This window comes from Phallusia mammillata, chromosome 6 (genome assembly GCF_965637545.1).
Source record: "Phallusia mammillata chromosome 6, kaPhaMamm4.hap1.1, whole genome shotgun sequence".
Lineage (NCBI taxonomy): Eukaryota > Metazoa > Chordata > Ascidiacea > Phlebobranchia > Ascidiidae > Phallusia > Phallusia mammillata.
The window spans coordinates 6,521,096-6,536,002 of record NC_137257.1 but is presented as its reverse complement, the minus strand read 5'-3'; the positions used below and the strand labels follow the sequence as shown (position 1 = coordinate 6,536,002).

The 14,907-nt window shown below is 50.8% G+C and overlaps 20 non-coding genes across 20 annotated transcripts; all 20 read right to left on the bottom strand.

The window, feature by feature from the left end:
* Nucleotides 1–139: 139 nt before the first annotated feature.
* Nucleotides 140–303, bottom strand: LOC145235150 (U1 spliceosomal RNA). The gene has a single exon (XR_013861656.1). It is a non-coding gene; the product is annotated as a U1 spliceosomal RNA (small nuclear RNA).
* Nucleotides 304–560: 257 nt separating this feature from the next.
* LOC145235213 (U2 spliceosomal RNA) lies at nucleotides 561–758 on the bottom strand. The gene has a single exon (XR_013861716.1). It is a non-coding gene; the product is annotated as a U2 spliceosomal RNA (small nuclear RNA).
* A 382-nt stretch (nucleotides 759–1,140) lies between these two features.
* On the bottom strand, nucleotides 1,141–1,304 carry LOC145235089 (U1 spliceosomal RNA). Its single transcript, XR_013861596.1, has one exon. It is a non-coding gene; the product is annotated as a U1 spliceosomal RNA (small nuclear RNA).
* A 257-nt stretch (nucleotides 1,305–1,561) lies between these two features.
* LOC145235212 (U2 spliceosomal RNA) lies at nucleotides 1,562–1,759 on the bottom strand. Its single transcript, XR_013861715.1, has one exon. It is a non-coding gene; the product is annotated as a U2 spliceosomal RNA (small nuclear RNA).
* Nucleotides 1,760–2,141: 382 nt separating this feature from the next.
* Nucleotides 2,142–2,305, bottom strand: LOC145235088 (U1 spliceosomal RNA). The gene has a single exon (XR_013861595.1). It is a non-coding gene; the product is annotated as a U1 spliceosomal RNA (small nuclear RNA).
* A 257-nt stretch (nucleotides 2,306–2,562) lies between these two features.
* Nucleotides 2,563–2,760, bottom strand: LOC145235211 (U2 spliceosomal RNA). The gene has a single exon (XR_013861714.1). It is a non-coding gene; the product is annotated as a U2 spliceosomal RNA (small nuclear RNA).
* A 382-nt stretch (nucleotides 2,761–3,142) lies between these two features.
* On the bottom strand, nucleotides 3,143–3,306 carry LOC145235087 (U1 spliceosomal RNA). The gene has a single exon (XR_013861594.1). It is a non-coding gene; the product is annotated as a U1 spliceosomal RNA (small nuclear RNA).
* A 257-nt stretch (nucleotides 3,307–3,563) lies between these two features.
* On the bottom strand, nucleotides 3,564–3,761 carry LOC145235210 (U2 spliceosomal RNA). The gene has a single exon (XR_013861713.1). It is a non-coding gene; the product is annotated as a U2 spliceosomal RNA (small nuclear RNA).
* Nucleotides 3,762–4,143: 382 nt separating this feature from the next.
* On the bottom strand, nucleotides 4,144–4,307 carry LOC145235086 (U1 spliceosomal RNA). The gene has a single exon (XR_013861593.1). It is a non-coding gene; the product is annotated as a U1 spliceosomal RNA (small nuclear RNA).
* A 257-nt stretch (nucleotides 4,308–4,564) lies between these two features.
* Nucleotides 4,565–4,762, bottom strand: LOC145235209 (U2 spliceosomal RNA). Its single transcript, XR_013861712.1, has one exon. It is a non-coding gene; the product is annotated as a U2 spliceosomal RNA (small nuclear RNA).
* A 382-nt stretch (nucleotides 4,763–5,144) lies between these two features.
* On the bottom strand, nucleotides 5,145–5,308 carry LOC145235085 (U1 spliceosomal RNA). Its single transcript, XR_013861592.1, has one exon. It is a non-coding gene; the product is annotated as a U1 spliceosomal RNA (small nuclear RNA).
* A 257-nt stretch (nucleotides 5,309–5,565) lies between these two features.
* Nucleotides 5,566–5,763, bottom strand: LOC145235208 (U2 spliceosomal RNA). The gene has a single exon (XR_013861711.1). It is a non-coding gene; the product is annotated as a U2 spliceosomal RNA (small nuclear RNA).
* Nucleotides 5,764–6,145: 382 nt separating this feature from the next.
* Nucleotides 6,146–6,309, bottom strand: LOC145235084 (U1 spliceosomal RNA). The gene has a single exon (XR_013861591.1). It is a non-coding gene; the product is annotated as a U1 spliceosomal RNA (small nuclear RNA).
* A 257-nt stretch (nucleotides 6,310–6,566) lies between these two features.
* LOC145235206 (U2 spliceosomal RNA) lies at nucleotides 6,567–6,764 on the bottom strand. Its single transcript, XR_013861709.1, has one exon. It is a non-coding gene; the product is annotated as a U2 spliceosomal RNA (small nuclear RNA).
* Nucleotides 6,765–7,146: 382 nt separating this feature from the next.
* On the bottom strand, nucleotides 7,147–7,310 carry LOC145235082 (U1 spliceosomal RNA). The gene has a single exon (XR_013861590.1). It is a non-coding gene; the product is annotated as a U1 spliceosomal RNA (small nuclear RNA).
* Nucleotides 7,311–7,567: 257 nt separating this feature from the next.
* LOC145235205 (U2 spliceosomal RNA) lies at nucleotides 7,568–7,765 on the bottom strand. The gene has a single exon (XR_013861708.1). It is a non-coding gene; the product is annotated as a U2 spliceosomal RNA (small nuclear RNA).
* A 382-nt stretch (nucleotides 7,766–8,147) lies between these two features.
* LOC145235081 (U1 spliceosomal RNA) lies at nucleotides 8,148–8,311 on the bottom strand. Its single transcript, XR_013861589.1, has one exon. It is a non-coding gene; the product is annotated as a U1 spliceosomal RNA (small nuclear RNA).
* Nucleotides 8,312–8,568: 257 nt separating this feature from the next.
* Nucleotides 8,569–8,766, bottom strand: LOC145235204 (U2 spliceosomal RNA). Its single transcript, XR_013861707.1, has one exon. It is a non-coding gene; the product is annotated as a U2 spliceosomal RNA (small nuclear RNA).
* Nucleotides 8,767–9,148: 382 nt separating this feature from the next.
* Nucleotides 9,149–9,312, bottom strand: LOC145235079 (U1 spliceosomal RNA). Its single transcript, XR_013861587.1, has one exon. It is a non-coding gene; the product is annotated as a U1 spliceosomal RNA (small nuclear RNA).
* Nucleotides 9,313–9,569: 257 nt separating this feature from the next.
* Nucleotides 9,570–9,767, bottom strand: LOC145235268 (U2 spliceosomal RNA). Its single transcript, XR_013861767.1, has one exon. It is a non-coding gene; the product is annotated as a U2 spliceosomal RNA (small nuclear RNA).
* Between the last annotated feature and the right edge of the window lie 5,140 nt (nucleotides 9,768–14,907).

The following is a 14,907-nucleotide window of genomic DNA, read 5'->3' as shown; positions in this document are numbered from 1 at the left end:
GTAGCTATGCGTTGCAGACACATTGCTATGGCGATGCGACGCTCCCCGGGTCGGCAATTACGCCTGTCTGGGAGAGAAAGCGCGAAGAGCAGCAGGAAGCAAACTGACCAGAGAGAACAAGCGATTGATTAAGAATAATACGGGGTTAGCGCGAACGCAGACCCCACTAACAGAAATTGTACGGCCGAGTTACCCACATTTGGGGTAATCGCAAGGGTCAGCTAGGCCAAAGTGCAATGGCTAAGCCTCGCCTTGGGCCCACCTCCGGCCTGATCACGGTGAAGGCCCCCGTCAGGTAAGTATGATTTGGTTAACTTCAAGATCGACCCTCTTCATCTATACTTTTTTAGCGTTTGTTGTGAAAACGCCGACGTAATCGGACGTTTTCTCTACGCCCGATTGTTTCCCAATCGGCGGGTGGTACGGTACGTAGTAATTAGAACAGCAGGCTTGCGACGGTTTTAGCGCATGAAAATGTTGGCTACGAGGTGAGAAAAGAGGGTTTACAACAATATACGACGAAGAACTGGGATGAATTGCTTGATTTTCCCACCAAAGTGGGAATGTGGGCCGTGCCTGGAGGTAGTGCAATACCAGGACAACCCGTGGGCAGGGCGAGGCAAGCCTCGGCACCATACCCCCTGTCCAAAAATCAGGTTAATACAAAGACATGCAAGCGAATCGCTTGCGTCCCAGGTATTAAACTGAGAAGAACAGATACTACACTTGATCTTAGCTCTAAAGAGCCGAGAAGCGATGCCTAAACATATATTTAGGCCAACCAGAGCCTCACCTGTACAACTTCTGTTTGCTGGGGGCTCAGTGCAGCGCGAAACGTTTTTCCGAGGACCAAAACGATCGAGTAGCAGTCGTCATTCGACTCCCCTGGCACTATAGCCATGACAGCTTTGTTGTGTTCTAATTCAAATTATATTTACGAATATATGACGTCACCAGGTGCATGGCAATAATATTTTTCTGATATACATTCAATCAGATACGTAGCTATGCGTTGCAGACACATTGCTATGGCGATGCGACGCTCCCCGGGTCGGCAATTACGCCTGTCTGGGAGAGAAAGCGCGAAGAGCAGCAGGAAGCAAACTGACCAGAGAGAACAAGCGATTGATTAAGAATAATACGGGGTTAGCGCGAACGCAGACCCCACTAACAGAAATTGTACGGCCGAGTTACCCACATTTGGGGTAATCGCAAGGGTCAGCTAGGCCAAAGTGCAATGGCTAAGCCTCGCCTTGGGCCCACCGCCGGCCTGATCACGGTGAAGGCCCCCGTCAGGTAAGTATGATTTGGTTAACTTCAAGATCGACCCTCTTCATCTATACTTTTTTAGCGTTTGTTGTGAAAACGCCGACGTAATCGGACGTTTTCTCTACGCCCGATTGTTTCCCAATCGGCGGGTGGTACGGTACGTAGTAATTAGAACAGCAGGCTTGCGACGGTTTTAGCGCATGAAAATGTTGGCTACGAGGTGAGAAAAGAGGGTTTACAACAATATACGACGAAGAACTGGGATGAATTGCTTGATTTTCCCACCAAAGTGGGAATGTGGGCCGTGCCTGGAGGTAGTGCAATACCAGGACAACCCGTGGGCAGGGCGAGGCAAGCCTCGGCACCATACCCCCTGTCCAAAAATCAGGTTAATACAAAGACATGCAAGCGAATCGCTTGCGTCCCAGGTATTAAACTGAGAAGAACAGATACTACACTTGATCTTAGCTCTAAAGAGCCGAGAAGCGATGCCTAAACATATATTTAGGCCAACCAGAGCCTCACCTGTACAACTTCTGTTTGCTGGGGGCTCAGTGCAGCGCGAAACGTTTTTCCGAGGACCAAAACGATCGAGTAGCAGTCGTCATTCGACTCCCCTGGCACTATAGCCATGACAGCTTTGTTGTGTTCTAATTCAAATTATATTTACGAATATATGACGTCACCAGGTGCATGGCAATAATATTTTTCTGATATACATTCAATCAGATACGTAGCTATGCGTTGCAGACACATTGCTATGGCGATGCGACGCTCCCCGGGTCGGCAATTACGCCTGTCTGGGAGAGAAAGCGCGAAGAGCAGCAGGAAGCAAACTGACCAGAGAGAACAAGCGATTGATTAAGAATAATACGGGGTTAGCGCGAACGCAGACCCCACTAACAGAAATTGTACGGCCGAGTTACCCACATTTGGGGTAATCGCAAGGGTCAGCTAGGCCAAAGTGCAATGGCTAAGCCTCGCCTTGGGCCCACCGCCGGCCTGATCACGGTGAAGGCCCCCGTCAGGTAAGTATGATTTGGTTAACTTCAAGATCGACCCTCTTCATCTATACTTTTTTAGCGTTTGTTGTGAAAACGCCGACGTAATCGGACGTTTTCTCTACGCCCGATTGTTTCCCAATCGGCGGGTGGTACGGTACGTAGTAATTAGAACAGCAGGCTTGCGACGGTTTTAGCGCATGAAAATGTTGGCTACGAGGTGAGAAAAGAGGGTTTACAACAATATACGACGAAGAACTGGGATGAATTGCTTGATTTTCCCACCAAAGTGGGAATGTGGGCCGTGCCTGGAGGTAGTGCAATACCAGGACAACCCGTGGGCAGGGCGAGGCAAGCCTCGGCACCATACCCCCTGTCCAAAAATCAGGTTAATACAAAGACATGCAAGCGAATCGCTTGCGTCCCAGGTATTAAACTGAGAAGAACAGATACTACACTTGATCTTAGCTCTAAAGAGCCGAGAAGCGATGCCTAAACATATATTTAGGCCAACCAGAGCCTCACCTGTACAACTTCTGTTTGCTGGGGGCTCAGTGCAGCGCGAAACGTTTTTCCGAGGACCAAAACGATCGAGTAGCAGTCGTCATTCGACTCCCCTGGCACTATAGCCATGACAGCTTTGTTGTGTTCTAATTCAAATTATATTTACGAATATATGACGTCACCAGGTGCATGGCAATAATATTTTTCTGATATACATTCAATCAGATACGTAGCTATGCGTTGCAGACACATTGCTATGGCGATGCGACGCTCCCCGGGTCGGCAATTACGCCTGTCTGGGAGAGAAAGCGCGAAGAGCAGCAGGAAGCAAACTGACCAGAGAGAACAAGCGATTGATTAAGAATAATACGGGGTTAGCGCGAACGCAGACCCCACTAACAGAAATTGTACGGCCGAGTTACCCACATTTGGGGTAATCGCAAGGGTCAGCTAGGCCAAAGTGCAATGGCTAAGCCTCGCCTTGGGCCCACCGCCGGCCTGATCACGGTGAAGGCCCCCGTCAGGTAAGTATGATTTGGTTAACTTCAAGATCGACCCTCTTCATCTATACTTTTTTAGCGTTTGTTGTGAAAACGCCGACGTAATCGGACGTTTTCTCTACGCCCGATTGTTTCCCAATCGGCGGGTGGTACGGTACGTAGTAATTAGAACAGCAGGCTTGCGACGGTTTTAGCGCATGAAAATGTTGGCTACGAGGTGAGAAAAGAGGGTTTACAACAATATACGACGAAGAACTGGGATGAATTGCTTGATTTTCCCACCAAAGTGGGAATGTGGGCCGTGCCTGGAGGTAGTGCAATACCAGGACAACCCGTGGGCAGGGCGAGGCAAGCCTCGGCACCATACCCCCTGTCCAAAAATCAGGTTAATACAAAGACATGCAAGCGAATCGCTTGCGTCCCAGGTATTAAACTGAGAAGAACAGATACTACACTTGATCTTAGCTCTAAAGAGCCGAGAAGCGATGCCTAAACATATATTTAGGCCAACCAGAGCCTCACCTGTACAACTTCTGTTTGCTGGGGGCTCAGTGCAGCGCGAAACGTTTTTCCGAGGACCAAAACGATCGAGTAGCAGTCGTCATTCGACTCCCCTGGCACTATAGCCATGACAGCTTTGTTGTGTTCTAATTCAAATTATATTTACGAATATATGACGTCACCAGGTGCATGGCAATAATATTTTTCTGATATACATTCAATCAGATACGTAGCTATGCGTTGCAGACACATTGCTATGGCGATGCGACGCTCCCCGGGTCGGCAATTACGCCTGTCTGGGAGAGAAAGCGCGAAGAGCAGCAGGAAGCAAACTGACCAGAGAGAACAAGCGATTGATTAAGAATAATACGGGGTTAGCGCGAACGCAGACCCCACTAACAGAAATTGTACGGCCGAGTTACCCACATTTGGGGTAATCGCAAGGGTCAGCTAGGCCAAAGTGCAATGGCTAAGCCTCGCCTTGGGCCCACCGCCGGCCTGATCACGGTGAAGGCCCCCGTCAGGTAAGTATGATTTGGTTAACTTCAAGATCGACCCTCTTCATCTATACTTTTTTAGCGTTTGTTGTGAAAACGCCGACGTAATCGGACGTTTTCTCTACGCCCGATTGTTTCCCAATCGGCGGGTGGTACGGTACGTAGTAATTAGAACAGCAGGCTTGCGACGGTTTTAGCGCATGAAAATGTTGGCTACGAGGTGAGAAAAGAGGGTTTACAACAATATACGACGAAGAACTGGGATGAATTGCTTGATTTTCCCACCAAAGTGGGAATGTGGGCCGTGCCTGGAGGTAGTGCAATACCAGGACAACCCGTGGGCAGGGCGAGGCAAGCCTCGGCACCATACCCCCTGTCCAAAAATCAGGTTAATACAAAGACATGCAAGCGAATCGCTTGCGTCCCAGGTATTAAACTGAGAAGAACAGATACTACACTTGATCTTAGCTCTAAAGAGCCGAGAAGCGATGCCTAAACATATATTTAGGCCAACCAGAGCCTCACCTGTACAACTTCTGTTTGCTGGGGGCTCAGTGCAGCGCGAAACGTTTTTCCGAGGACCAAAACGATCGAGTAGCAGTCGTCATTCGACTCCCCTGGCACTATAGCCATGACAGCTTTGTTGTGTTCTAATTCAAATTATATTTACGAATATATGACGTCACCAGGTGCATGGCAATAATATTTTTCTGATATACATTCAATCAGATACGTAGCTATGCGTTGCAGACACATTGCTATGGCGATGCGACGCTCCCCGGGTCGGCAATTACGCCTGTCTGGGAGAGAAAGCGCGAAGAGCAGCAGGAAGCAAACTGACCAGAGAGAACAAGCGATTGATTAAGAATAATACGGGGTTAGCGCGAACGCAGACCCCACTAACAGAAATTGTACGGCCGAGTTACCCACATTTGGGGTAATCGCAAGGGTCAGCTAGGCCAAAGTGCAATGGCTAAGCCTCGCCTTGGGCCCACCGCCGGCCTGATCACGGTGAAGGCCCCCGTCAGGTAAGTATGATTTGGTTAACTTCAAGATCGACCCTCTTCATCTATACTTTTTTAGCGTTTGTTGTGAAAACGCCGACGTAATCGGACGTTTTCTCTACGCCCGATTGTTTCCCAATCGGCGGGTGGTACGGTACGTAGTAATTAGAACAGCAGGCTTGCGACGGTTTTAGCGCATGAAAATGTTGGCTACGAGGTGAGAAAAGAGGGTTTACAACAATATACGACGAAGAACTGGGATGAATTGCTTGATTTTCCCACCAAAGTGGGAATGTGGGCCGTGCCTGGAGGTAGTGCAATACCAGGACAACCCGTGGGCAGGGCGAGGCAAGCCTCGGCACCATACCCCCTGTCCAAAAATCAGGTTAATACAAAGACATGCAAGCGAATCGCTTGCGTCCCAGGTATTAAACTGAGAAGAACAGATACTACACTTGATCTTAGCTCTAAAGAGCCGAGAAGCGATGCCTAAACATATATTTAGGCCAACCAGAGCCTCACCTGTACAACTTCTGTTTGCTGGGGGCTCAGTGCAGCGCGAAACGTTTTTCCGAGGACCAAAACGATCGAGTAGCAGTCGTCATTCGACTCCCCTGGCACTATAGCCATGACAGCTTTGTTGTGTTCTAATTCAAATTATATTTACGAATATATGACGTCACCAGGTGCATGGCAATAATATTTTTCTGATATACATTCAATCAGATACGTAGCTATGCGTTGCAGACACATTGCTATGGCGATGCGACGCTCCCCGGGTCGGCAATTACGCCTGTCTGGGAGAGAAAGCGCGAAGAGCAGCAGGAAGCAAACTGACCAGAGAGAACAAGCGATTGATTAAGAATAATACGGGGTTAGCGCGAACGCAGACCCCACTAACAGAAATTGTACGGCCGAGTTACCCACATTTGGGGTAATCGCAAGGGTCAGCTAGGCCAAAGTGCAATGGCTAAGCCTCGCCTTGGGCCCACCGCCGGCCTGATCACGGTGAAGGCCCCCGTCAGGTAAGTATGATTTGGTTAACTTCAAGATCGACCCTCTTCATCTATACTTTTTTAGCGTTTGTTGTGAAAACGCCGACGTAATCGGACGTTTTCTCTACGCCCGATTGTTTCCCAATCGGCGGGTGGTACGGTACGTAGTAATTAGAACAGCAGGCTTGCGACGGTTTTAGCGCATGAAAATGTTGGCTACGAGGTGAGAAAAGAGGGTTTACAACAATATACGACGAAGAACTGGGATGAATTGCTTGATTTTCCCACCAAAGTGGGAATGTGGGCCGTGCCTGGAGGTAGTGCAATACCAGGACAACCCGTGGGCAGGGCGAGGCAAGCCTCGGCACCATACCCCCTGTCCAAAAATCAGGTTAATACAAAGACATGCAAGCGAATCGCTTGCGTCCCAGGTATTAAACTGAGAAGAACAGATACTACACTTGATCTTAGCTCTAAAGAGCCGAGAAGCGATGCCTAAACATATATTTAGGCCAACCAGAGCCTCACCTGTACAACTTCTGTTTGCTGGGGGCTCAGTGCAGCGCGAAACGTTTTTCCGAGGACCAAAACGATCGAGTAGCAGTCGTCATTCGACTCCCCTGGCACTATAGCCATGACAGCTTTGTTGTGTTCTAATTCAAATTATATTTACGAATATATGACGTCACCAGGTGCATGGCAATAATATTTTTCTGATATACATTCAATCAGATACGTAGCTATGCGTTGCAGACACATTGCTATGGCGATGCGACGCTCCCCGGGTCGGCAATTACGCCTGTCTGGGAGAGAAAGCGCGAAGAGCAGCAGGAAGCAAACTGACCAGAGAGAACAAGCGATTGATTAAGAATAATACGGGGTTAGCGCGAACGCAGACCCCACTAACAGAAATTGTACGGCCGAGTTACCCACATTTGGGGTAATCGCAAGGGTCAGCTAGGCCAAAGTGCAATGGCTAAGCCTCGCCTTGGGCCCACCGCCGGCCTGATCACGGTGAAGGCCCCCGTCAGGTAAGTATGATTTGGTTAACTTCAAGATCGACCCTCTTCATCTATACTTTTTTAGCGTTTGTTGTGAAAACGCCGACGTAATCGGACGTTTTCTCTACGCCCGATTGTTTCCCAATCGGCGGGTGGTACGGTACGTAGTAATTAGAACAGCAGGCTTGCGACGGTTTTAGCGCATGAAAATGTTGGCTACGAGGTGAGAAAAGAGGGTTTACAACAATATACGACGAAGAACTGGGATGAATTGCTTGATTTTCCCACCAAAGTGGGAATGTGGGCCGTGCCTGGAGGTAGTGCAATACCAGGACAACCCGTGGGCAGGGCGAGGCAAGCCTCGGCACCATACCCCCTGTCCAAAAATCAGGTTAATACAAAGACATGCAAGCGAATCGCTTGCGTCCCAGGTATTAAACTGAGAAGAACAGATACTACACTTGATCTTAGCTCTAAAGAGCCGAGAAGCGATGCCTAAACATATATTTAGGCCAACCAGAGCCTCACCTGTACAACTTCTGTTTGCTGGGGGCTCAGTGCAGCGCGAAACGTTTTTCCGAGGACCAAAACGATCGAGTAGCAGTCGTCATTCGACTCCCCTGGCACTATAGCCATGACAGCTTTGTTGTGTTCTAATTCAAATTATATTTACGAATATATGACGTCACCAGGTGCATGGCAATAATATTTTTCTGATATACATTCAATCAGATACGTAGCTATGCGTTGCAGACACATTGCTATGGCGATGCGACGCTCCCCGGGTCGGCAATTACGCCTGTCTGGGAGAGAAAGCGCGAAGAGCAGCAGGAAGCAAACTGACCAGAGAGAACAAGCGATTGATTAAGAATAATACGGGGTTAGCGCGAACGCAGACCCCACTAACAGAAATTGTACGGCCGAGTTACCCACATTTGGGGTAATCGCAAGGGTCAGCTAGGCCAAAGTGCAATGGCTAAGCCTCGCCTTGGGCCCACCGCCGGCCTGATCACGGTGAAGGCCCCCGTCAGGTAAGTATGATTTGGTTAACTTCAAGATCGACCCTCTTCATCTATACTTTTTTAGCGTTTGTTGTGAAAACGCCGACGTAATCGGACGTTTTCTCTACGCCCGATTGTTTCCCAATCGGCGGGTGGTACGGTACGTAGTAATTAGAACAGCAGGCTTGCGACGGTTTTAGCGCATGAAAATGTTGGCTACGAGGTGAGAAAAGAGGGTTTACAACAATATACGACGAAGAACTGGGATGAATTGCTTGATTTTCCCACCAAAGTGGGAATGTGGGCCGTGCCTGGAGGTAGTGCAATACCAGGACAACCCGTGGGCAGGGCGAGGCAAGCCTCGGCACCATACCCCCTGTCCAAAAATCAGGTTAATACAAAGACATGCAAGCGAATCGCTTGCGTCCCAGGTATTAAACTGAGAAGAACAGATACTACACTTGATCTTAGCTCTAAAGAGCCGAGAAGCGATGCCTAAACATATATTTAGGCCAACCAGAGCCTCACCTGTACAACTTCTGTTTGCTGGGGGCTCAGTGCAGCGCGAAACGTTTTTCCGAGGACCAAAACGATCGAGTAGCAGTCGTCATTCGACTCCCCTGGCACTATAGCCATGACAGCTTTGTTGTGTTCTAATTCAAATTATATTTACGAATATATGACGTCACCAGGTGCATGGCAATAATATTTTTCTGATATACATTCAATCAGATACGTAGCTATGCGTTGCAGACACATTGCTATGGCGATGCGACGCTCCCCGGGTCGGCAATTACGCCTGTCTGGGAGAGAAAGCGCGAAGAGCAGCAGGAAGCAAACTGACCAGAGAGAACAAGCGATTGATTAAGAATAATACGGGGTTAGCGCGAACGCAGACCCCACTAACAGAAATTGTACGGCCGAGTTACCCACATTTGGGGTAATCGCAAGGGTCAGCTAGGCCAAAGTGCAATGGCTAAGCCTCGCCTTGGGCCCACCGCCGGCCTGATCACGGTGAAGGCCCCCGTCAGGTAAGTATGATTTGGTTAACTTCAAGATCGACCCTCTTCATCTATACTTTTTTAGCGTTTGTTGTGAAAACGCCGACGTAATCGGACGTTTTCTCTACGCCCGATTGTTTCCCAATCGGCGGGTGGTACGGTACGTAGTAATTAGAACAGCAGGCTTGCGACGGTTTTAGCGCATGAAAATGTTGGCTACGAGGTGAGAAAAGAGGGTTTACAACAATATACGACGAAGAACTGGGATGAATTGCTTGATTTTCCCACCAAAGTGGGAATGTGGGCCGTGCCTGGAGGTAGTGCAATACCAGGACAACCCGTGGGCAGGGCGAGGCAAGCCTCGGCACCATACCCCCTGTCCAAAAATCAGGTTAATACAAAGACATGCAAGCGAATCGCTTGCGTCCCAGGTATTAAACTGAGAAGAACAGATTTTGACTCTACACCTCGTTTATTGAATGTAACGAAAAATCGACAAACATCAATACTGCGGAGGCATCGCCGTTCGAAAGATTGCGGGGCACGCACGGCCTCCACCGCCCTAGGACGGTGGGTGATATATAATTTTGAATTTGTGTTTGATTTTACTTGTGAGTTGGCGGTGTGGCAAAAAACAAAAAGGCAGACAGCGGTATAACACACAGCAAATCGGTGTCTGCGTAAAACAATATAACATACAAAGGACAGGGAAAAAAAAAACGCAAACAACACACGCCACACCGCCATTAATCTGTTGAAATAAGTGGGGTTAATTGAAGTTGATTTAATTTTGATATCAGTATAAAACGGGGCTGCAGGGTGTCGCAGGGGGGTGGGCTAGTGGACTTGAGGCAGGCTGGGCTCCAAAAAAAAATGTGTGTATATGTGGGAAAAAAAAAAATAAAAACAAAAAATAAAAAAAAAATAAAAAAAATAATAATAATAATAGTTAGTGGGTTTACAACTGCCTTCCGAACATTCTTGGTGATGAGGTAGGGAATGGAAGGCAGTTAGTGAAATGTTTCTTTAAAGTGCCTGTGGTACAAATGAAAATAACAGGTGAACGACAAAGTAATTAAAGATGTGTGTGTGATTGTGTTTCTTTGGTTTGTGAATACGGAGCCCTGGCGGAATACTCCGCTGTGCGTATAAAATTAGGGAGGGCGCCAGATGGGTGCTCTTCTGCATCCTTTCTCTTCGTTTCTATTCATTGTTTGTTCATGTCTGGCGCCCAACCCCTCCACCAGGGCTTACGCGTGCGCGAAATTGCGTGGACGACGGCGGGGGCGGTTTCCGGATCCATGGTGCTTGGTTGTGAAATTTTGCTTGCATGGGTAGAGTATTGTTGTCAGAGGGCGCCCTTGTTGCCTGTTGTTTTGCACGTGACAGGCAGAAAGTGAGATTGCTTAGGCGCCCTCATCAGTGTTCCGGTTTCCAGCAGTTGTAGTGTTCAATGATGTCCCGTCGCTTTTTCTTAGATATGGTGTACGTGCCACCCCCGTCGCCGTTTCGAATAAAAGGTATGGAGCATGACCAGCCTGCACAAAAAAGATGGCGACAGTTGGTGTTCTTACGTATTTTCAAGTCCACTAGCCAAGCCCCTACACCAGGACTGCCACACAAGGTAGCTACCCCTAATGGCCAGAGCGGAGCACACTCTGGCCAAGTCCGTCTGGAGGCGACCCGTGATGCCAAGGGCTGATAGTGTTTGGTTATTGCCCTTGGCGTAGCTTCCCAGGGAGCCGATTATAAAGCTGTGGAAACTGACCCGTTTTTTTGTTGCACGGGCCAAGTTTCCACAAAGCTCCCTGTATTTGCTTTCTTTACGGGCCGCCGCAGAGGCGAGGGCATCCGCGCCGTTTTCGAACGGGCACGCGAAGTCGACGACCAAGAACCTATCGGCGCTTTCGAGAATCAAATCAGGCCGAAGGTTCTCGCCCGCCGCCACCGCATGCTCCGAACAAACCCGGTCGACGGAAATCCTGGTGTAGTTCCCAGACGGCACGCGACTCAGAACCTCCTCCATGACGCCATTGTGCCGGGATAAGATTTCAGGCATCACCGGTTGACAATGGTTGAGTACATGGGGAAGGGTCTCAACCTCGTGCCCACAGCGGCAGCATCGCAAGTCGTGTTGGACACGCCTCCTAAACCGTGTCCGGACCTTCTTTACAGGAAGGAGGTTCATGCGGGCTTTCAAGGCGAATCTTTGCTCTGGAATGGACAGAGCCCCCGGTTTCTTCAGCCAGTGGTTAGAATAACCGTACAGGGTGTGAGCGCTTACGGTCTTCCCTTGATCGGGATGACTGGCCCACACCTCTCTCCACCTGGTGGAAGCCATTTGGTGGAGTGTTCTGGTGAGTACTCCCCGGTTGCCAGGAGCCAACGTCTTGCCACCCGACGTTACGCAAAAGCGCCCGTCCGCGCCCTCGACGAACCGAAGCTTCAGCCTGGGCGAGGCCCTGCGCACATACGTGAACAGGTCCCTTTCCAGGCTTCCGCACCCGGTCGAAGAGTTTCCACGAACGGAGCTCCCTGATAGGAAAGCCGCCATCGCACTGACACTCACCTCTTTGCTTGACATAGCCCGCCCTGTGAGTGATTCCAGCCGACCGCGTGCAACGGCAGCCACCCTCCAATCTGGTGACGTTAGCGATTTATACGCCTGGGTGACCGCGAGGATATCACCCTCGCAAGCCAACGATGGTACACCCAGTCCCCCACTGTCCGAAGACGAGTGGAAGAATGCCACACAAGTTCTAGAGGGTAAGCCAAATGCGATCTTCAAGCATCGCCGCACAACGCTGTCAACCTTCCTCAGAGCACTGATTGGGAAATGTCGCACGCGGAGAATGAAGCTGAGACGTGGGAGCTCAAATCGCTTGAGGGCAATTAGCTTCTGGTGCGGAGTCAGCTTGCTTTTAAATAAGCGCTCTATTCTACCGACTGAAAGGCTCAACGTGTTGTTATGCCTCACATCAGTGAGGTAGCCCTGCCGGACGCCCAGGTACTTGTAGAATTCATCGAGCGCAATCACCTTCACCTCCCCACCCGAGAGCAGGAAAGGATCCGGATCGCGCACCCGACGTCTTCCACTCGTGACCTGGGACATGACTCGGCATTTGTTGGGGTTGAAACGTATCCCAGCCCAGTCGGCGAACTCCTCGCACACCTTTAGCTGCCTGCACAACTGCGCTCTTGAGCTTGCAATGAGGCACGCGTCATCAGCATATGCCAGCACTTGGGAAAAGACAGTCGGAGCGCAAGAGAATGCATAGCCGCAGTCGTTACGCGCTTTGATGCCCCGAACCAGCACTTCAGCCACGAGATTGAATACTATCCCGGACAGAGGACACCCTTGACGGACCCCTCTACCGATCCGTATCTCGCCGGTCATACCCACAGCAGTTCTCACTGTGCAAGTGTTCGCGACGTAGACGTCCAGGATACATTCGCTCAAGTAGCTTGGTACGGCCAAGGCACGCATAACGCTACGGATACAATCATGCCGGATACTACCGAAGGCGTTTTTGATGTCAAGCCACCCGACAAAGATGTCCTTGCCGTTTAGCTTGGCATCTGCCAAGGCAGCATCCAACATGTACACGTGTTCGAACGTTCCCTCGACCGGCATGAAGCCCTTTTGCTCGGAGGAGACGACGCCACGCTCCAGCGCCCAACTCTGCAGACGACGAGCCAATACCGCCGCATAGATTTTATAGATGTTACGGCAGATCGAGATGGGTCTCCAGTTGGACAAATCGTCGAGGTCCCCCTCCGGATTTTTGCAAATCAGAGTGACCCTCGACGACCGCCACTGGCTGGGAACCCGGCGACTCGCCCTACAGGCTTCGAAAAGCTTCGAGAGTCTAAGACCCTTTGGATCGAAAGCCTTCCAAAACCCATAGGACAAGCCGTCGGAACCAGCGGCGGATCCAGTGTTTACAGTCTGGAGAACCATCTCGACCTCCTTGGGCGATATTGGCCGGTCATCCACATCGTCAGGAACTGCAGGCGACGCCGGGTTACCGAGCTCCGGAGCGTCCATCCAGTCGGGCAAACGCTCGATCGCGTCCTCCCGGTCCGGTGCCTTGAGATCGGAACGGAACTTAGCCTCCACGGTGGAGGGGTCAATTCGGCACCTGATCTCCCCTTTATTACCATCCGTTATCCTACGGACTGTGCCTTTCTGGTCACGCCAAAACGCTTTCCGCAGGGCGAAGCCCTTCGTGGAGTTCCCAGTCATTGGCGTTTGATTAACCTTATTGGGATGTCCACGCTCCCGATTGTCGATTGAGCGGCGCATAGCGCCTCGGTTAAATCGGGGTTTGCGTACTTGCGTTTTAGACGTTACACCAGCGGCCGATGTCCACTCTTCCAGTGCGCGCTCGAGCTCGGCAAAGCCATTACCATATGAAAAGTCCGAAACAATAATATTATCGAACCGAGCTCGAAGTTCATCAAAAGACAATTTGGTTTCAGACCTTAAGTTAACAGGGGGGCGATCACCACTGAAAGAGCTAGGAGAACGGATCCGGTGCGCTTTACTAGCCGTGGGTTCGTGTCGTTCAGATTCATCGGCCGGCTGCCGCATCGCCGGAACGCGGGGTGAGGGATCACTCCCACGCGACGGACAAGAAGCAGTACTCCGATTCGCCATCCCGACAGGCCTTCCCGGACCGGGGTCCGTTTCAGCCGGCCGCATCGGCTCCTCTCGAGACTTCTCCCGGGTTTCGCGCAAGATGGAATCAGCGCTACATCCGGGGATCGGCTCACTGAGGTTTGCCTCCGCAGCTCGGAGCTCGGCTGTCGACACTTCGCTCCTCTCCTCGTCCGATCCTAGGGTCGGAGTCGGAGACGGGCTAATGCCGAACAGCTTCGCCTGTTCCGACGTCACAACGGGCGGAGAAAGCTCCGACGCCACTAAACGTGACACCGGAGATCGCTCGTTCCGCCGATCGGCCGGCGGCTCCTCCACACGGCGGCCTGACGAGCGGCCGACGCATGGCGAAACCCCCACGTTAGTACTCACGCATGGGCCTAGAAATGAAGCCAGAAGAGCGGAGGGAAGGTTGGGCGGGAGAACAATTGAGACCGCCGTCTTCCCTCTGATCCCGGTGGAAGTTGGTGTTCTAAGCCAACTTTGGAGTGGGGACGGTGGGACAGTTGCCGGGGAATTATCCCCGACGGGTAAACGTAAATTAAAGGGTGAACCGCAGGCCGAATCAGTCAGCACCGACATACTGGGGATTGTTATGGGGGACAGAATTACCGGGGGAGGGGGAAGCCGTACGGCTTCAGCATAGGATGTGGGTGATTTAACCTTATGTATGGGAGAGGGAATGGGAAGGAGCGGACCTTCATCGCAGACCTCCGACTCATCTAAGGACAAAGATGCGAGGTCCGCGAGAAGGCCGCTCTCGGAGTTAGGGGTTGAGACCGACGAATGGTTGAAGACCATCGACGGAATACGGGGAGAGCAGACGGTGCTTTCTTCATCTGCGCCTAGCGGGGGGAAGTGCTGAGGGGAGGATATCTTCGGGACCGGCTCGCTCGTTATGCCAAGGCAGGTCTTGTAGTGCGCCGAGACTTTTAACAGGTTCTTAGCGTGACTGTCTACGGCGCACTTGCAC